Source organism: Ochotona princeps, chromosome 24 (genome assembly GCF_030435755.1).
Source record: "Ochotona princeps isolate mOchPri1 chromosome 24, mOchPri1.hap1, whole genome shotgun sequence".
Taxonomy (NCBI): Eukaryota; Metazoa; Chordata; class Mammalia; order Lagomorpha; family Ochotonidae; genus Ochotona; species Ochotona princeps.
In genome coordinates, this window is record NC_080855.1 from 5985788 (window position 1) to 6008224 (window position 22437).

Here is a 22437-nt window from a genome sequence, read left to right on the forward strand (position 1 = left end):
TGACAGTTCCTAGAGATGCCACCTTTAAGATTCTGCTTTTGAACGCGCATAAACATCCCTAATAGACACTTGTGTGAAGAGCTAGTGGAAAACCAGAAAACTATGATTTTATTTAATTTTCTTCATAGTATGATAAAAGTGAAATAAAAATATCTTATAACTCTAAAAACCTTGGCTTATATCCTAACTCAAACTATACCTTGAATGAGAAAACAAATGAGATGAGCAGACACCAGCATCCGCACCAGCATCATGAGGTATCACAGCTCAACCCAGCCGTGCCATCACAGAAATACACCACAGCAACTAGGAACACACTTGAAGCAAATGAAAACACTAGTCTTCGCAATGAAATGAAAAATTATAGAAAACCAAACGGAAATCACAGGAGAGAAAGATGCACACAAAGTAAGTCGACGAATTCACTAGAACGGGAAGGACAGAGCAAAAAGAACAATTAATTCGAAAACATGAAAACAGAAATTACCAAGTCCTACCAACTAAGAAAAAATGTGCACACACACAGACACACACAATCTCTAAAGCCCAAGTTGAAACTCTTTAAAGAAATGTAATTTCCCCAAATATAGAAAAAAAAAAAAGGCATATATCTAGAGGCTATGCTAAATTCAAAGAGGATAAAAACAAACCATTCTATTCAACATTACACAACTCAAGATCAGAAAACTACACATGGAACACAAATGCAGAGAGAGAGAAACAAGGTCTGGGTCTAAAAGGAAAGGAAGTCACCCAGGAGGGAGGTCCCATCGGGGATCAACAGGACAGAAAGGAGACAGCACTGCCCAAGTGCCAAGAGCAAAGCGCTGGCAATGAAAACTGTGCCACACTCCGCTTTTAGAAATTAAGCTGAATCAAGCAATTCTCAGGGGAAGGACGGACCTGAAAGAATGCCTCAGAAGATGGAAAATAGAAACTGATAAAAAGAACTTGAAAACATCAGGGAGGAAATGAAAAAGTGATAACAAAATAAATACAAATACAGGTACCAAAATAGATTTTCTTGTGTAGGATTTCCTAAATTATAACATATAAAGTATGTTTCTTCCCAACAAACTAATGCATCTCAAAGACAAAATGTGGTTTTAATATGATTCTTTTAAAAGAAGATCTATCAGGGACCAATGCAGTAGTCAAGCAGCCAAAGTCCTTGCCTTGCAAGCACTGGGATCCCATATGGGCACCGGTTCTAATCCCCACAGCTCCACTTCCCATCCAGCTCCCTGCCTGTGGCCTGGGAAAGCAGTCGAGGACAGCCCAATGCATTGGGACCCTGCACCCATGTTGGAGACCAGGAAGAGGTTCCTGGTTCTCGGCTTCGGATCGGCGCAGCACTGGCCGTGGTGGTCACTTGGGGAGTGAATCATCGGACGGAAGATCTTCCTCTCTGTATATCTGACTTTGTAACAACAACAACAACAAAAGATATATCAAAGAAATAGACCTTTTTGTAACAAAAAAGAAGTGGGTCTGGCACAATAGCCCGACCGGCTAAAGCCTCACCTTACAAGCACTGGTATGCCATATGGGCAGTGGTTCATGTACCGGCCACTCCACTTCCAATCTAGCTCCCTGCTTAAGGTCTGGGAAAGCAGCAGACCCAAAGCCTTGGGCACCTGCATGGGAGACTCAGAAGCAGCTCCTGGCTTCGGACCAGCTCAGCTCCAGCCATTGCGACTACTGGGGAAGTGAACCAGCAGATGGAAGACCTTATTCTCTATCTTTCCTTCTCTCTGTAAATCTGATCTGCCTTTCCAATAAAGATAAATAAATCTTTAAGAAAAGATGTACCAAAATCTACATTAAAATAAATCTCGAAGTAGTCACTTTCATGTGTACTATTTCCAATAATATTACCAAAGGTTCAAATATTTTTGAATTTATCTTTTGGTATTTTTCAAAGTAGTTTACAATCAAGAAGTTCAGCTTTGTTTCTTGATGCATTGCCATACATTCCTTCTTGTTTTCGTTGATTGAGCGACACTGACCACGCACACTATTTACCGGGTGCTGTTGGAATGACTGTCATCCTGTCCTAGCACGCCTGTATTCTCACAGGGGACAGTGACTACTGAGGATAATGGAACTCTGCCAGAACAGGCCCTGAAAGCGTTGACAATGGGTGAGGGAGGTATCTGTTGAACAAGGAACAACCTGCCAGTCAAGCCGCATGCTGGCCTATCAAAATGAGAAAACTGACCAAAGACAGCGGCCTAACAACTCACAGAGGTGGGGAGACAGTCGCAAAGGGGGAGCGGTGAACACACACCCATGGGGAGACGGCCGCAAAGGGACAGCCGTGAACACACACCCGTGGAGACAGTCGCAAAGGGACAGCCGTGAACACACACACCCATGGGGAGACAGTCGCAAAGGGACAGCCGTGAACACACACACCCATGGGGAGACAGTCGCAAAGGGACAGCCATGAACACACCCGTGGAGACAGTCGCAAAGGGACAGCCGTGAACACACTCGTGGAGACAGTCGCAAAGGGACAGCCGTGAACACACACCCGTGGAGACAGTCGCAAAGGCACAGCCGTGAACACACACACCCATGGGGAGACAGTCGCAAAGGGACAGCCGTGAACACACCCGTGGAGACAGTCGCAAAGGCACAGCCGTGAACACACACACCCATGGGGAGACAGTCGCAAAGGGACAGCCGTGAACACACCCGTGGAGACGGCCGCAAACGGACAGCCGTGAACACACTCGTGGAGACAGTCGCAAAGGGACAGCCGTGAACACACACCTGTGGGGAGGCGGCCGCAAAGGGACAGCCGTGAACATCAAAGGATGTGTCCAGTTCTCAGTGGCTCAAGCTGAAAGGCAGTTCTCTTAGAAATAAGTTCTGCGAGGCAGGGCTCTTGCATGTTTTTAGAGATACCATTGTAATTATTTCTTTTCTTTTCTTTTTTTTTTTTAAGATTTATTTATTTTATTACAAAGTCAGATATACAGAGAGGAGGAGAGACAGAGAGGAAGATCTTCCGTCCGATGATTCACTCCCCAAGTGAGCCTCAACGGCCGATGCGCGCCGATCCGAAGCCAGGAACCAGGAACTTTTTCCGGGTCTCCCACGCAGGTGCAGTGTCCCAAAGCTTTGGGCTGTCCTGGACTGCTTTCCCAGGCCACAAGCAGGGAGCTGGATGGGAAGTGGAGCTGCCGGGATTAGAACCGGTGCCCATGTGGGATCCCGGGGCGTTCAAGGCGAGGACTTTAGCCGCTAGGCCACGCCGCCGGGCCCGGAATTATTTCTTGAACTCAACCATTCATTCACCAATGAGCACTCTTAGACACAGGAGAAGTGGGTAGGGGAGAGAGACAAATCAGCTTCGGGAAAGAGAAATAAATGTGACACAAAGGATAGGAAAGCAGGTGTCTACATGCAGTCCCGGTGGAGGGTCAGATGCCAACGAGGTAGACCAGTTATCAGATTAGATGCAATCCTACAAAGCCACTCCAGGGAGGGGCACACCAAGGAAGGAGCACCTGCCCCTGCCTGACCAAGGAGCACTCCAGCAGCCTGTCCTGTGCACAGGCAGGAAGGCCGCACGGCACCGTGGCCGGCTCCTCTCAGAGCAGTGTTCAGGCACTGTCCCCAGATTCCTCTCGCTTCCTGTCAGGTTTCTGTGCTTACCGCCAAGACAAGTGTGATCAATTCCTAAATGTTCTAGCCCATAACCGGAGCTGCTCCTTTCATTACATTTTCTAACTGCAGCCATGGAGAATTCTGTCAAAACTGAAACAGTCTGATTATTCACCTTGATTCTGTAAACCATCCAGGGGTTTCTTTTGCTGTGAAAATTAAAACGCATCTTCCAAAACGGGCTTCCAGAACTCTGCGCATTCTGCCCCGTCACTCCCCAGAACCACGTGACCTGCGCACACACTAAGATCCTGTGAGCTGTGGTCTTCTCACCTTCTCTATTTACCCAAACCCACCCTGCCCCCTCCTCACCACCCACCCTGCCCCCTCCTCACCACCCACCCTGCCCCCTCCATGTCGCCTCCACCCTGCCCCCTCCTCACCACCCACCCTGCCCTCTCCTCACCACCCACCCTGCCCCCTCCTCACCACCCACCCTGCCCTCTCCTCACCACCCACCCTGCCCCCTCCTCACCACCCACCCTGCCCCCTCCTCACCACCCACCCTGCCCCCTCCTCACCACCCACCCTGCCCTCTCCGTCACCCCCACCCTGCCCCCTCCTCACCACCCACCCTGCCCCCTCCTCACCACCCACCCTGCCCTCTCCTCACCACCCACCCTGCCCCCTCCTCACCACCCACCCTGCCCCCTCCTCACCACCCACCCTGCCCTCTCCGTCACCCCCACCCTGCCCCCTCCTCACCACCCACCCTGCCCTCTCCTCACCACCCACCCTGCCCCCTCCTCACCACCCACCCTGCCCTCTCCGTCACCACCCACCCTGCCCCCTCCCTGTTGCCACCCACCCTGCCCCCTCCTCACCACCCACCCTGCCCCCTCCTCACCACCCACCCTGCCCTCTCCTCACTGTTCCTTTAGCTTGTACTTGCTATCTCCTTTTTCACCTGGAAACCTCAGACCTCAATATAAACACCACATCCTCCTAAGAAAACCTTTCTTTACCGCCACTACAATGACAAATGCCTACCCTTTAGAATACCCACCACAGTTACAACTGCATCGAACGGTCGGCCTCCCTGTGCAGTGCGAGGTTTCTATGATATTCGGAACAGTTCCAATCAGTAAACTCTCAGCACTTTGTTAGCATCTAACATATAACAAGTCCTGGTCAACAGAATGAACTTGCAGCTGAATTGAAGGCCCATTATCACCAGTCCATACTTGCTCTGAAGTCAGAAACGCCGACACAATGTCTTATTCATGCTTGGATCAGTCCATCGCTGATATTAAATATCACATAAATACAACATTCCATGATCATAATGAACACTCCTTCGTTATTTTGCCATTTCCATTAATACCACTCTATATTCAAATCTTCGTACACACAGACCATGTTCTGCTTAGTTTTAATTGAACTTGAAATGATCTGTTTGCACTTTATCATGAAAAATCCAATGGTGGCATCCCCAGCCTACGACAACAAATTTATACCAACAAATCTAAAAACAGAAGCCATTAATGTTTGCCGACAACCAACCAGAACAGATCCCTTGTCTTCAGGGTCACTGAGGGCTGAGCTGATCCCTGTGGGTTCCCACTGATGCTCACAGGTGGGAGAGGAAGCACCAAGGCCCGTGTGGCTCCTAGCTCTGCCAGCTGTATGAGAAAGATGGACATTGTGGATTTCGCGAGGACCACAGGTCTTGTAACTAGTTATCATTCCCTTCATTAATTATCAGTTAGTGACAAAATCGGATCACATCATCTGTGCAGTCAGTAACATGCTGGGAGGCAGTCAGGACCTACAAAGTCTATGAGTATGCTTGACATCTGTCAACGAGTTTAGTCAATTACTCCTGAATTCAGATCCGAGCCTTCTAGTACTTCAAATTCTTAATATATGACATAAACAGTTTTCAGGATACCATTTCTTCTGCTGAATATTTTTTATATATTCCTAAAATTGTTCATAAATAAGCACTGCATACTGGCATAATTCACTTTGTAACTATCCAATACAAATTGTCTCATAGAATGCTATCTAATGCATAGTTCATCTTTTGTCAATGCTTACTAAATACTTTAGGCAGTGTTATATAGGACAGCAGAAATTCTGAACCCTCTTAACCACACGTTAAGGCTGTGACCTCCAAAGCCTTCCCTTTACCTGGAAGTTTAAAAGAAGCACTGGGCCTTTCCTCCCTTTGGACACGCACAGACAGCTGTGTGTCTTAGAAAGTAACCAGACTCCCCATCCCTCATACGATCTGTAAGTCATTTACAATGTGTAAGGGCAGAAATTAGCTTTGAAAATAAAAGAGAAGCAAGCGGGAATTGAGGAGGTGTGGCAAGGTGAACAGAAGGCAATGAATCCCACCAAGGCAACCTAAAGCACCTCACTGGACACTGGCTGCACTGCCAGGGAGTCAGCGGATCCAAGAACACACAAAGCACCTCACTGGACACTGGCTGCACTGCCAGGGAGTCTGCGGATCCAAGAACACACAAAGCACCTCACTGGACACTGGCTGCACTGCCAGGGAGTCTGCGGATCCAAGAACACACAAAGCACCTCACTGGACACTGGCTGCACTGCCAGGGAGTCTGCAGATCCAAGAACACACAAAGCACCTCACTGGACACTGGCTGCACTGCCAGGGAGTCTGCGGATCCAATAACACACAAAGCACTTCACTGGACACTGGCTGCACTGCCAGGGAGTCTGTGGCTCCAAGCACACACAAAGCACTTCACTGGACACTGGCTGCACTGCCAGGGAGTCTGTGGATCCGAGAACACACAAAGCACCTCACTGGACACTGGCTGCACTGCCAGGGAGTCTGTGGATCCGAGAACACACAAAAGCAAAGAGAAAAAGTGGAGAAAGTAATATCATGATAAAAATGGAAAATGTACTAAGCACTTACAAATGCTCACTTTTAATCTCTCCCAGTTATTGTCACAATTTTCCAAATCCCTAAGGAAAACAGGATTAGAGAAATTACATGAATCCCAAATCTGCAAAGCTAGCAAGCAATAGAGCAGTAATGTGAATACAGGCTGGTTGACTTCATGCCTTAAATACATCCAGGTTTAGACAATGTTCATTTCAGTGATGCCTTGGGACATGTGATGGGGTATATGGGGTTAAACTGAAGCCTCCAATACCAGCAACTCTTATGGGAACCAGTTTGTGTCCCAGCTGCTCCACTTCTGATCCAGCTCCTTGCTAATGTGCCTGGCAAGCAGTGGGAGATGGCCCAGGTGGCAGACCCAGATGACACTCCTGGCTTCTGTCTGGCTCAAACCTGGGCCCTTCCAGGCATCTGGGGAGCCATTCAAGCTGGGGAGATTGAAGTTCTCTGTATCTCTTCTTTAACTGTGTCAAGTAGCTAAATCTTTATCAAGACAGAGGTGTCTTGAGAGGAAGGCAGCATACCCTCCTTCTGAACGGTCACTCAAGGACGGTGGTCACCATGCACTGACCCCTGCACCAATTCATTTGTGGTCTTTTCTGAGATTTATAACAGTGACTTTAAAAACAGAAACAGGGTTGGGGAGAGAGATGGAGAGGCAGAAAAGAGGAATATCTTCAATCTGCTTCCCTCCCCAAATGGCTGCAACAGCTGGGACTAGACTGGGCCGAAACCAAGAGCCCAAAGCTCCCTCTGGGTCTTCCATTGGTGGCAGAGGCCCAAACACGGGAGTTACCTGCTTTACTGGGTGCACTTGCAAGGAATCGGATCAGACGCAGAGAAACAAGATGTGAATAAGTGCTGTGACATGGGGTGCTGATACCACAGGTGCTGGCTTAACTGATGTGGAAGTCAGAAGCTACTAACTGCACCCAGGCTCCCACACGGCTGGGCAGTTCCAAGCACTCAGGCCAGCCACTGCTGTCCCCCGTGCATGACCAGGGAGCACCGACCAGGACTGTGGACATTACCTACAGTAGTGATGATGACACATAGTAGAGTCAAAACTCAGCCTTTTCACTATAATCAACACTTACAGACCTGGGGCCAGCATCGTGGCACAGCAAGTAAAGATATCAAATGCATGTAGACAGTTCTGAGCCTGACACAAGCTTTCCTTCTCAATACATACATACCTAGGACTGAGATTAATTGTGTAGTGAGAAAGCCGGTGCCTGAAGTACTAGGATCCCATGTTAGTGCCAGTTTCAAGCCTCAGGTGCTCCTCTTACAATCCCTAACAGCCTGGGAAAGGCAACACAAGATGGTGCCAGTCCTTCAGCTCCTGACACCCATAGAAAGAACCAGGATAAGGCTCGAGGTACCTGGCGTTAGTCTAGTCTAGCCCAGTCCCAGCTGTCGGGGCCATCTGGGGTAAACTCAGAATTTGGCCGTGAGTGTGTGTGTGTGGTTTTAACCTTCAAATAAATAAACATATCTTTAAAAAAAAAAGACAACTGCATAACCCTAACATGAAATGCTAATTCCAATATAAAAGACGTGGCTATCAAACTATCTGTTGCAACCTGGTTTCTCTCTTTAGAATTCTGCTACTCCAGTTCATACTGACTTTGCCTGCAGCAAACCCCCCACGAAGGGCGGCTGATCACAGCGCATGTTCTCTCACTCCCAGCTTCAGTCCCCCTAATCTCACTTGGGAATGCCCAGGGCGGGGTCCCAGACACACTCAAAGGTCAGCTGGCATCCACGGGACACCGAGGCTTGTGGAGAACGCAAAGTGTGTGCCCGGGTAAGGCGCCCACAACAGAGGTACATGACCTTAACCGGTGACTTTTCAGAGAGGCAATCCAGCCAAAGCGGCAATGCCCAGTACCCTGATTCAAAGCACCCCCACCATCCCTTCCGTTTTCTGCTTGGCTCAGCTATCCCCAGTAGTTTACATTTTAAACCCAAATGATGCTTTCACATTTCAAAGATGTCTGAAAGACTCAATTAGCCACAAGCTGATCTCTGCGTACACTCGGTGAGATCTCAAGAGAAAGGTGGTAGAAATTGATACACTATTGAATCAACACTGAGAAAGAATGACAAAGTTAGCGGGCTAAAGCTACCTGACATTCATGAATTATGAAGCAAACTAATCCAAACACTGAAGTATTGGTGAAACAAGAAGTAAACAGATAATTAGATCAAGAGTCTAAAAAGAGGGGCCAGCATGGTGGCTCAACTTGTTAAACCTCCACCTGCAAATGCCTGGATCCCTTACGGGTGTAGGTTCATCACCTGGCTGCCGTCCTCCCCACGCCCCTCCCTGCTCATGAGCTGAGAAAACAGCAGAGAATGGTGCGCGTTCGGGCTCCTGGCTTCTGATCAGCTCAGCCCCAGCCATTGTGGCCATCTGGAGAGGAAAGAAAGAGATGAAAAATCTTTCTCTTCTCTGCAAAGTTGCCTTTCCAATGAAAGTAAATAAATCTTTTTTTTAAGAGTCTAAAAATAGAAGGTTTTCTAAAACAAGAAAGGTAGTTGAGTTGGAAAGGGAGTCTCTTCAACCAATGACGGTGAACCCAGAAGAGCAAAGATTCGGGAGTTGGAACTCTGGCTCACGCCAACTTCAACAGAGCAAAGGCTTGCACGTAAAACCTGAAAGTACACGTCCAGGAGCAAGCTTGGTCAGACAGACCCTGAGTAAGACAGACTTCTCACATACCCAAACCACAACCCCTAAAGGCACACACTGAAACACCAGAACTGATCGAAACGTAAAACTTCTAGCAACACACTTAAAAGATCATGACAAGTCACAGAATAAAGTCTATACGAAGCATATACCTGGTAAATGTTTTTAAAGATTTATTTTATTGCAACAGGCAGAGAGGGGCTGATCCACTGCTGGCCGCCAGGAGCTTCTCTCAGGTCTGCCTTGCAGGTGCAGGGCCCAAGGCTCTGGGCCATCCTCCACTAGCTTCTCATGTCACCAGCAGGGAGCCGGATGCGAAGTGGAGCAGCTGGGACAAGAACCAGCACTGGTGCCTGTATACGAAGCCAACATCACAGGCAGAGGATTAGCCAGATATGCCACCTTGCAGGTACACGTGATGAATCTGCTTTCAAATTAAAGAATTATCCAAATCAAAAATAGAAAAAAAATTTAAAATAGTGCTTCAATACTGAAGACATATGAATGGGAAATAAGCAAATCACACACACACTTAGGTATAACTGGAATCAGAAAGACTACATACATCAAATGTCCACATAAAAACAGAAAACAGAGCTCTCTTGAACACGGTATGAACACTTTTGCAAACCTATTTGAAAGAGTACCTACCAAAGTGATTCTACTGCGCATGGCGGTTGAGACACCACTCTGTATGCCTGTATCTTATGTCAGAAGGTCTGATCTTAAGTAGCGGGGTCTGTGTCACACATGGGTGAGAACTGGGCGTGGGCCTCAGCCAGCCCCGTGCTGAAGACACTGGAGGAATAAACCAGTACATCTGTCCTCAACAGGCACCTACCGTATAAACTTGCCATTTCTTTCCTTCATTTTACCTACCAGAATAGCAAATGTTTATAGATCTTCCTTCACACAGCAACGTCCGTTTCAGCACAGTTTGCAACAGTCCCAAATTTAAACTGTCCAAATGTCCATCAGGCGATGGATGAACTAGAAAGTTGTAATATATCGAGGTAATGGAATATTCACTTAGCAATAAAAAGGGATGAACTACTGAAACAACATGAATGATCTCAATTGATTGGCCACATGCAGGACTGTGTGCCTCAGACCAGTAAATTCCATAAACCAAAATGTAATTCATCATGACTTGGTGGCTAAGTCCTCTCCTTGCACACTCTGGGATCCCAAAACGGCAGGTTTGCATCCTGGCTGCTCACTTCCCTTCCAGTCCCTGTTTACGGCCTGGGAAAGCAGTGCAAAACTGCCCAAAGCCTTGAGACCCTGCACCTGCATGGGGGACCAGGAGGAGGCTCCTGGCTCCTGGCTTCAGATCGGCTCAACTCTGGCCATTGTGTCCACTTGGGGAGTGAACCAGCAGATGGAAGACATCTCTCTCTCTCTCTCTGCCTGTCCTACCCTCTGTAAATCTGCCCTCCCAATAAAAATAAATCTTTTTTTAAAAAATTATATCACTGATTGATGATGGTGGCACAGAGATTTCTCCAGCGCGTATCAAACTTCACGGGAACATGTAGGACTCACTACCACACAGAGTGAACTTCTGTATGAACAAATAAACACTGTGACTCTCCTGAATCTCGTGGCATTTTATGACACTTACAGGCCCAAATGTAACAAGTTGTTTACTTCAAATATTTTCATTTATTTTATTTTAGTCAGACCACAAGAGAACTCTTACAAGAAACAGTCTACTTAACAACAGTTTGAGAAACATTCTAATTGCCCCATTCTGAGCTAAGTCGGGAGCTTTGAGAACCGCACGAGCTCACTCCAACAAAGGAGACATCCGCGTGTGTACTCAAAGCTCTGCTGGTCGAGCTATCTTCCTCTCACAGACGATCAAGTACTTTCCCTTACCGTAAAGCAATTATATCTTTTCCAAAAGTCTATCAAATCATGAAGAAGCACATTTAGGAGGGAGAAGCACCCTGCTTCTGCTACCCTTCAGGTCTGTGTGAACTAAGCCGTGACAGGCCGTTGCCTCTGCACTCCAGGAGCACCGTGCACAGAGCCAGCAGGAGCGTGACACGCCTTCTGGACTCGGCTTACAGGTCCTGGCACGAGCAGTGGCCCACGGTGGCAAAGAGCGCGCTCCACAGCACCTCATGCTACTCCTGCCAGGCTCTGTGGAGGCTTTATTCAGCGCAGCACTGGGCTCCATGGACAAGCTGGGCCCAGAACGCGTGGCTACATTTCTTGTGCATAATCAGTTGTTTTTTTAAAAAAAACATGCTTTCATAAAGCACAGCATTTGTGCAGAGTTCAGACTTACTGAAGAGTTAGTTGTTTGTTTATAATCTTTGCATGGTTGATTAGGGTACAAAGGGCCAAGGGCTACAGGAAAGTAGGTAAGACCTTTGTTTCCACACTAACATCATTTCCCCACTGTATCTGGGGCCAGGGGAGAAACAAAGGGAGAAGCCCCCCCAGCCTCCCACCCATCCCAGGTCCCCAACGTGAGGCACGCTCCGAGGGTCCTGCTCAAGCAGTTTTGATAGTTCAACAGTTCTGAATTGCTGCCAATCTCACCGTTCCAAGCATGATGAAACCTATTCAGAATCCACTGCTGACATAGTCTCTCCATGGTTGGGGTTCTGGGATCAGCAGTTTACTTGGAAGGATCTCCAAAGAAACTTCGTCTGAAGTGATCCCAGACCAGATTCTTGTGTGTGTTTGCCAGTAGAGGGTCTGGCACAGTTCGTCGTCCCAATCAGCTTACACACATGCTGGTGGTTGCAATTGCTGGGTCGGTTCTGTTTCCAGCCCTGACTTCCACTTGAACCAATGGGTGTTGCAGTCCAGCCTGATCCTGCCCACTTCATACTCAGCCCTCACGCAAACCAGTGGGAGCTACAGCCTAGTTGGGGCGGCTCCCCATTACCCCCACCAGGCCCGCCCCCTACCCTGGTTCCTATGCTTGCCACTATGTACCACAGACTTGTTCAGTATGTCCCACATCCCATTTAGCTCTCGTACATGTCAATGGGCACTGAAGCCTACTTCAACCCAACCAACCTACTATCCAGCCCACACACATACTAGCGGGTACCCTTCTGTCTGGTCACCCCTGCCCCTGTCCTGGTTTTCATGCTCTCCAGTGGGAGTAGTAACTCAAGAGGGAGGTGCCCACTGTTTCCTTCCTAGGCCACTCACACTCTGTGATTATGCACTCTCTAGGTGGTTCTGCAGTTTAACTTGACAGAATTAGCCCCCAATGCCAGCATCTGCTATCTGATGCTATGGCAAAGCCCCAACAACCCCACCAACCCTCACCCACTCTAATTTATGCTTGCACCAGTCGGAACAGTCTGCTCAACCCAGCTTTTCCCTGATCTAGCTCACAGGTGTTGCAGCCCTGCCTGGTCTGGTCTGCCCCCATCCCAATTCACACTTTCCAGCGGGAGTGGTTGTCCAGCAGGGGAGCCCTCCACATTCTCCTTACTGGCTTTGTCCCCTCCCTCCCTGGTTCTCATGTGTGCTGCTTGGGCGCTGCAGCCAAGTCTAATACAGCCCAACTCACCTTGGCATTTGCCAGTGGGTGTTGTAGCCTGGCCCAGCCCGGCCCACCCCCAATTCCAGCTGATGCTGGTGAGGGTTACAGCCTAGCCCAGCACAGCAGCCATTCAATCCCAGCCATAACGTGCACTGGTTTGTGTCATGACTGAACCTGGCACGACCCACTCTGTGTTCTGGTGCTCAGATTTGTCAGTGGGTGATGGGAACTGATTCAGTCTGGTCTGCCCCCTACATATGCCAAATGTATGCCGTGGGTACCTTTCCCTGGCCCAGTATGGGTTGCTCCCTAACATGGTTCTTGCACTCACCTGCAGGGTCTGTGTCCCAAAAGAGGAGTTTCCCAAGCTGCTCCATCAGAACCTCTCCCAGTGCCAGATCTTGAGCATACTGGTGGGTCCATGGGCCAGCCTTACTTAGTCCACCTCCTGTCCTGGCGGTAACTGTGGCCTTTTCTTACTGGCCTTCAACCCATTCCTGTTCTTACTGTTGGATGTTTCAGCCCAGCCAAGGCTCGTCCAAACCCAGACACTGCTCACACATGGCTCAGTAGGGGCAGGGACCTAGCCTAGTCTGTCCTATATCTACCCTGGTCCTCCAGAACACCAGATGGTGCTGGAGTCTAGCCCGGCTATGTGCGCCCAGGCCCAGTCCACACTTGTCCCAAGGGAGATTGCAGCCATATCCAGAGCAGATCACAGCCTCCACTCTGGCCCACACTCTCCCCTGGGAATCCCAACCCAGCAAGGGTGTACTCACAGCTCCCCAACCAGGCCTGTTCCCAGCCATAGATCGCATCCATGCCAGTGCTTGCTCTGACCCAGTGGGCTTAGCCCCTCACCTGTCTCAGCCTTTGCCTTCACTGCTGTGGCCTGGTATCCGTTTCATGCAGACCAGTCGGTGTAACAGCCTAGCTCCAAATGACCTGTGCTCCATCCTGATTTCTGTTCTTCCTTGTGGGTTAAAGCTTCCTCGGCAAACCTTTTGTGTAAGACAGTTGCACACATCTTGGATGAAATGGCCACTCAGACTGCTTGTGATTTAGAACTAACTTACCTATTGGTATTCAATATGTGGAAGCTCAAGCACAAACAAAAGGCTGGTCGATACCTAATAGCAAGGCATCAGTCACGGCCTGGACGCCCCAAGGTCAGGGATCCTAGGATCCATTTTCAACACAGGGCTACGTGGGCTGTGTGAACGGAAGGGGAGGTGGGAGAAGTGTAGACATTGAGAGTCATGCAGAAAGAGACAAGGAGCGGGACCCAGCGCAGTAGCCTGGTGGCTCAGGTTCTCTCCTTGCAGGCGCCAGGAACCCACGTGGGTGTCGATTCATGTCCTGGCATTCCCATCCAGCTCCCTGCCTGTGGCCTGACAGAGAACGGCTCAGGTCCTTGGATCCTGCACCCGCGTGGGAGACCTGGAGGAAGCTCCTGGCTCCTGCTTTCAGATCGGCTCAGCTCAGCAGTAGCTTGGGGAGTGTATCAACAGATGTAAGATATTCTTCCCAGCCTCTCCTCCTCTGTGTATATCTGACTTCCCAATAAAAGTAAGAGAGAGAGAGAGGCAAGGGGTGGAGAAAGGAGCAAGGGCACACGGATGAAGGTCATACACCAAGTGAGAGTCAGGACAGGAACTCTGGACATGACTGAGAGCCACGCCCACCCCGCACAGGCCCTACACCCTCTGGGGAGACACACCCACCCCTCACAGGCCTACACCCTCTGGGGAGACACACACACCCACCCCGCACAGGCCCTGCACCCTCTGCAGAGACACACCCCCCCCCCCCGCACAGGCCCTGCACCCTCTGGGGAGACACAACCACCCCTCACAGGCCCTGTACCATCTGGGGAGACACACCCACCCCACACAGGCCCTGCACCCTCTGGGGAGACACAACCACCCCACACAGGCCCTGCACCCTCTGGGGAGACACACCCACCCACCCCTCACAGGCCCTGTACCCTCTGGGGAGACACACCCACCCCACACAGGCCCTGTACCCTCTGGGGAGACACACCCACCCCACACAGGCCCTGCACCCTCTGGGGAGACACAACCACCCCACACAGGCCCTGCACCCTCTGGGGAGACACACCCACCCACCCCTCACAGGCCCTGTACCCTCTGGGGAGACACACACCCACCCCACACAGGCCCTGTACCCTCTGGGGAGACACACACCCACCCCACACAGGCCCTGCACCCTCTGGAGAGACACACCCACCCACCCCTCACAGGCCCTGTACCCTCTGGGGAGACACACCCACCCACCCCTCACAGGCCCTGTACCCTCTGGGGAGACACACCCACCCACCCCTCACAGGCCCTGTACCCTCTGGGGAGACACACCCACCCCGCACAGGCCCTGCACGCTGGGTTGCGTATCAGGCATGCCAGGAGACTGGCACTGCCTACATAGCTGTCCACGTGGCTCACACAGCCTGGATGACTCAGAGAGGCATTCAGCAACAACAGGAAACATGGACCTTTAGGAGGCTTTTCTCATATTTAATCTCAAAATACAAAATATGATGTGGTTCAGAAGAAAGTATTATGAGTAAACACCAAGTTCTATTTTCTGTCTCTTTAAACAAGGTGATCAATTGAGTTGGAAGATACATGACAATCCGTTAAATGATAGATTATGTTAAGCGCATATGAATAAGTCATATTCATGTTTACATGAGCATGGCTTCTGCAAACTTATGCTCAGAGCTAACTATGAGCTACACAAATACAAGAATGCGAATCACACAAGCAAGAGAACAGAAGTACTGTGGGACAGGAGTCGGGAGGGAGTTGGGACAAAAGACCTGGATGAAAGATAATTTACAAAGATGACTGTATAGCCTTGGATAACTTAATCACACCAAATCCAGTTCGCCCATTGGAAACCGTAGAACAATGCCATTTAGCTGACCCTGGCTCTCGAACATGGAGAATGGAAAAGAAACTGCTAAATCTAACGTGTACAGAGGTGTTCGCCTCAGCACGCCAGCTCTCTCAGACATGTCAACCGGGGAATTTTTCACCAACAAGCTCCGGCACCGCAAGACGGAACCTGCACTCCGAAGGCTTTACTCAATCAGGTGAAGACTTCTTTATTCGCCTTAATCATAGCTCATTTGGACTGCTGATATCTAACATGGAGTTGCAGGCTTTCTTCTCATATTCTTTTTAAAAAATAAATTTCTGGGCCCGGCGGTGTGGTCTAGTGGTTAATGTCCTCGCCTCACACGCGCCTGGATCCCATATGGGCACCGGTTCTAATCCCGGCAGCTCCAGTTCCCATCCAGCTCCCTGCTTGTGGCCTGGGAAAGCAGTCGAGGACGGCCCAAAGCCTTGGGACCCTGCACCCGTGTGGGAGACCCTGAGGAGGTTCCTGGATCCTGGCTTCGGATCGGCACAGCACCGGCCGTTGCGCTCACTTGGGGAGTGAAATATCGGACGGAAGATCTTCCTCTCTGTATATCTGACTTTGTAATAAAAAATAAATAAATCTTTAGAAATAAATAAATACATTTCTTTCATGTACCTTAAAACATTTGCGATAATATGTTAAAAAGTTCAATTTTAGTTTTGATGCTAAATTATATTCAATCTTCATTCTACCTCCAAACCCACCCCTCAGCAATGTTAGAATACTTTAAAAAAAATCATTTATGGCCCTGGCACAATGGCTCAACCGGCTAATTGTCCCATTTGCAAACACCAGAATCCCATGTGGGTACAGGGGTTCATGTCCCAGCTGCTCCACTTCCTATCCAGCTCCTTCCTTATGACTTGGAAAGCAGTAGACAATGGCGCAAAGCCTTGGGGCCCTGCACCTACACGGGAGACCCAGAAGAAGCTCCTGGCTCCTGGCTTCGGATCAGCTCAGTTCTGGCCTTTGAGGCCATTTCGGAAGTGAACCAGAGTAAGGAAGGTGTTTCTCTATGGAAATCTGCTTTTTGATAAAAAAAATAATAATAACTTTTTTAAGATTATTTTTTATTGGAAAGCCAGATATACAGAGAGGAGGAGACACAGAGAGAAAGATCTTCCATCTGCTAGTTCACTCTCTAAGTGTCCGCAACGGCCAGACTGAGCCAATCTGAAGCCAGGAGCTTCTTCCAGGTCTCCCACATGGGTGCAGGTCCCAAGGCTTTGGGCCATCCTCGACTGTCTTCCCAGGCCACAAGCAGGGAGCTGGATGGGAAGTGGAGCAGCTACGATACAAACTGGTACCCATACGGGATCCTGTCACATGCAAGGTGAGAACTTTAGCCACGAGGCTACCGCACCGGGCCCTAAAGAAGTCTTTAAAAAAAAAAAAAAAGAAAAATTATTTCTGACTTATCAGTTTTTCAGTTAGAATTTCTGTACAGGAATATCCATTTTTCCTCTCTCCCCCTTCCCTCCTGGCCCCCAACCCAAAGGGCACGAAGCAGGAAAAGTGACGGACTGCAATACAATGTCCCACATTGATTTTTGAGGGCTGATTCATTACCTTTTCGTGCCATGAGATCATTTGGCAAGAAAAGCAATGTTAAGCAGACCAGGCACTCCTGGTCCGATTAAGGCGGGGCTGTGGCTTAAGAGACTTTACCCAGGGGCCCGGCGGCGTGGCCTAGCGGCTAAAGTCCTCGCCTTGAAAGCCCCGGGATCCCATATGGGCGCTGGTTCTAATCCCGGCAGCTCCACTTCCCATCCAGCTCCCTGCTTGTGGCCTGGGAAAGCAGTGGAGGACGGCCCAATGCATTGGGACCCTGCACCCGCGTGGGAGACCCGGAGGAGGTTCCTGGTTCCTGGCGCGTACCGGCCCGTTGCGGCTCACTTGGGGAGTGAAACATCGGATGGAAGATCTTCCTCTCTGTCTCTCCTCCTCTCTGTATATCCGGCTTTCCAATAATAATAAAATCTTAAAAAAAAAAAAAAGAGAGAGACTTTACCCAGAATCTGACAGCGTGTGTATGTGTGTGTGTAATCCATCAGACATTTGAACTTTCACATTTTTTTCAATAAATACTAATGAAGTAAAGATATGTTTTTGTTGTAGAACATTCTGTTGCCTCTGTAATTCCAGGGAAGGGCACATGGCGGCTGAAGCAGCCGACTGGCTTCCTGGCAGTGTCCTGACAACCCTGGACCACACCTTCAGGGACGGGGGAGAGAGTAAGAATTCCGTTCTAATGTGAATATTCTTCACAAGTAAGTGATAATTACAGCTTTTAGAGGTCAATCATCTTCAAAATATTACAAAATGAAAAGGAGATAAAAATATTTCGTGGTTCATAGCCAAGAACATTAACAAAAGTACTTTCTAAAGTTTAATCATTATTTTCATTTTCTATTTAATTTTTTTTCAATTGTTACCATCTCAGTTACCAAATTTCAGTTCATTGATTAAAAGACACTGAGCTCCTTGCATACAAATTACTCAAGTTTGCGAACATTAAATCATCACTAGATTAGAGCGACAAGCATGACAAAGTTACGACATGGGAAGAGGGCCGAGCAAACAGAAACCTAAAACGTACTGAACAGGGCTTTAAACTGACTCCACACAAACACTTTCAAAAGATTTATTTTATTTTTACTGGAAAGTCAGATATTACAGAGAGGAGGAGAGACAAAAAAGAAGATCTTTTGTCCACTGGTTCACTTCCCAAGTGTCCGCAACAGCCAGAGCTGAGCCAATCTGAATCCGGGAGCCAGGAGCTTCTTCCGGGTCTCCCATGCAGGTGCAGGGTCCCAAGGCTTTGGGCCGTCCTCGACTGCTTTCCTAGGCCAGAAGCAGAGAGTTGGATGGGAAGCGGGGCTGCCAGGATTAGATCCATATGGGATCTGGCGTGTACAAGGAGAGGACTTTAGCTGCTAGGCTACTGCACTGGGCCCCACACAAACTTTAACACAATGAAAATCAGCCTTGCACACTTCAATCAATTATTTCATAATAATTTCCCTAGATCCTTTAAATTACCAAGGAATCCTATCTAAAAGTTGTCATAAATCAGCCATAAAATATAGCTGAAATGCAAATTGGATCTAAATTTCCACTAAATCCATCAAACGTCACCTTCCTTCAATTCATCAAATTACTTTACGTGATCCTCAACGCGTCCTCCATGTTCTCTTGCGCTACCATTAAGACACACTACACTGGAAATCAAATGACAGAATTGTTTGGAATAAATAAAACTTCTCACGCTACTCATGACGCCAAGCTCATTCACTTGTAGCATTAAACACAGCTTAGACTTCGCTTCCAAAGCGGACACTGACAGAAGAGCAAGCGCCCCGTCTTCGTGGTCGTCACGCAGAGCACAACTCCCGGTCAACAAGCGCGCAGGGCGAGGTCGGAGCTCGGAATCTAAGGCTGGGATTAAATCGTCGTAAATCAATAAGAACATGAGGTGAACATAAACAGAGCAGGGCAGAGCGGGCACAGAAGGAGCCCAGGGGGCATGGCCGAGAAGACAGGCCAAGACTGGCACAGAACAGTCCTGCTTCAGACGCTCACACAGCGCAATCTCTCAAGAAGCTGACTTCAAAACACACGGTTCTGGGGCTCACACTGTCCCGGATGTCCAACGTCACCTGGCTTTAAGCCACATAACATTTTAGTTTTGTCCCATAACTCTTTCACAGCTTGAATAACAAGAAAAGATATCAAATGGGGGAATCTCAACTGAACTTGAACTGTGGTTATGCAACAAGGTGGAGGAATCCACCATGGTGGGAGGGTTTGGGGAGGGGTGGGGAGAACCCAAGTACCTATGAAACTGTGTCACATAATACAATGTAATTAATGAATTAAAAATAATAAATAAATTAAAAAAAGAAAAGATATCAATAATACAAAAATATTTTTGTAAAAGTATTAAAGGATCACAGGAAAATTTTAGTTATAAATCTTTAACTCATTTGCAGCTAAATAAATTACCATTAACTAGGCAGAAAAATTATGCAATTTGGTATATTGCACCCTTTGGGTCATAATTTCTTTTTATTAATGGGACTCAAAGGGAGATTTAACGAGGAAAAGTCTTCAAAAAACTCATCTACAACTTCAGTTTGTCATCTTTCCTTTAGAACAATCCTGTGTGGCGCAGCAGGCAGCAACCACAGCAAGGAAGGGGCGGCTCTGGAGGTCACGAGCGTTCACCCAGGACACAGGCTGTTCTCCCCACAGATCTAAGCATCGCCGCTCAGCGAGGCTACGGCTCAGAACCCTCCGAGCAGACTGCTGGGTCCATGACAACGGGCAGAGACAGCGAGGTCAGCTTAGGACCCTCTAGGCTGGCTTGTGGACATGGCTTGGCCCGAGATCCCAGCCTGGATCCTTCACTGGCAAAATGACTATGGCCCGTGTTGGAAACGAGGGTGCCCTCACTTATGAGGCAGACAAGTGCCAGGATTAAGCGGCACCTGGCAACCCCAGCAAGTGGTAGTTGTGTGATGGCATTCTGTTTTCTTCAAGGGGGCGAGGGAGCTATGGCACTGGGGCCACGCAAACATCCTCCAGGGAGTAAAGCAACAAGCTAAGGCACCCTCAAGCAACAAAATCACAGAGAGGGAACCCGAGGAAAAACCCCACCTCACTTGCCAAAGCCAAGGGGAACAAGTGAAAATTCTCCTACCAGGACTTGATGAAAGAAAACTCGTAATGACCTTCTCATCTGTACTAAATGAGCTTGAAAATCTGGTTTCCTAATGTCTTATCACGCTGGGCTTTTGGCCTGCTGGAGTGAATAGCACAGCGTGTATGCTTTCTAACCCAAAGTCTTCAAAGAGAAAGGAAAAATGCCCATCAAAAAAAAATAGGCTAAAATTACCAGCAACAACAGGTTGTAAGATGGACCTGTAAGTTCTGCTTCATGTCTGTCATCCCATCACTGACTACCCATCAGCTGACTTTCAAACCATCAGATACCTGGGATAACAACTCCTCACCAGTCCTTACGATACTGTAAGTGGTAAATGCAAAATAACCTACGGAGGCTAAGTTAGGCTTACTAGCAAATCATGTTTACAGAAAATTTTAACCTAAAATTACAGCATAATGTTTCCGCTCAACTGCGCCACGTCAGTAATGCAACGGTACCGGCCTGATTCGTAAGGGTTACAGATGTAGCTTCTCAAACCGACAGTACAGTCCTGGCTGCTTCTTTCTGCCTACTACCACATTTTCCTATCGCACTCCAAAGTTTTCTCAATCAGTTGAGCCAGAAGGACAAAAAGATTCTCAACACGTTTGCATCTGATGCTGACCCCTGAGCTCAACCATAGGAAAATCGATCGTTTCTTGGTCAAGCAGTGTAAGGGCTGCAATCTGTTCAATCATTGTGTTGGAAAACTATTTCATTAAAATAAAAAGAAGGAAAGGAAAATAGGGGAAGAAACAAAAAAACAAGGAGGCAGAGAAAGAGAGAGAAAGGGAATTCACTAACTGAATACAATCTGCTGAGTTTCCCTTACATTCTTGGGGGAATAAATTAAGAAATCTTGGGGCTGGTACAGTGGTTGACAGACTAATCCTACACCTCTAATGCTGGCATCCCATACGAGTGCCGGTTCAAGTGCTGGCTGATCCAGTTCCCATCCAACTCCCTCCTTATGGCCTGGGAAAACACTGGGAGTATGGTTCAGGTCCTCGGGTCGCTGCACCCACATGGGAGACCTGGAAGAAGCTCCTAGGTCTTGGCTCTGGATTGGCTCATCTCTGGCCTTTGCAACCACATAGGGAGTGAACCAGCGGAGGGAAGATCTCTCCTCTCCCTGTCTATCCTTCTCTGTAAATCTTCTAAATGGAAAAAAAGAACAAAAAGAGACCTAGTCCAAACCTACCTTTCTCCCAGGTGCTTAAGGTGACTGCACCCCAGGCAAGGTCCTGTCCAGGCTGGCCCACTTCTTCTCAAGGTCCCTGCCAGTGAATGGCCTAGGGGAGCCGCAGCAGACGGTGTGGGCCCCTGCTACCCACATGGGAGGCCAGGGTGAAGCTCCCGGCTTTGCTTGGCCTGGCCACCACTGTGGCCATCTTGAGAGAGAACCAATGGGTGGAATAACTTTTCCTATCCTCTCCCTCTCTAGGACTCATACTTTTGAATAAATAAATTTCTATTAAAAATGATAAAGTGACTACATCAAATGGCAACAAACAAATGTCTTTGTGAATGGGGACACGGTCTGTAGATGGCACAGTACTGAACAAGGCCACAGGAGCATTACTGCTGCAACAGTCCTCCGAAGCCAGGCACACTCCAGGGCCGCAGTGGACACCCAACAGTGGCCAGCCAGGCACAGTCCAGGGCCGCAGTGGTCACCCAACAGTGGCCAGCCAGGCACACTCCAGGGCCGCACTGGTCACCCAACACTGGCCAGCCAGGCACACTCCAGGGCTGCACTGGTCACCCAACACTGGCCAGCCAGGCACAGTCCAGGGCCTCCGCCTGCCTTCACCGGGACCTGCTGAACACTTTTATCACACTTGGAACCAACTGGTCAGCATGAGCTATTGCTGACTGCAATCTCGGGGGATACGTTGCGCAACCAGGAAGAACTCTGGAAAAACCCTTCTCTAAAATGACAAGTAGCTTAACTAAAAAATCTCATGACTAGTATAGATGAACATAAAAATTTCAATCGCTCTCTCCCTGTA

General features: G+C 48.6%; 1 protein-coding gene across 1 annotated transcript in view; it reads right to left on the reverse strand.

Annotated features, from left to right (window-relative positions):
* SDK1 (sidekick cell adhesion molecule 1) overlaps positions 1 to 22437 on the reverse strand; it is an 880998-nt gene that overhangs the window by 706430 nt on the left and 152131 nt on the right. The window lies entirely within an intron of this gene.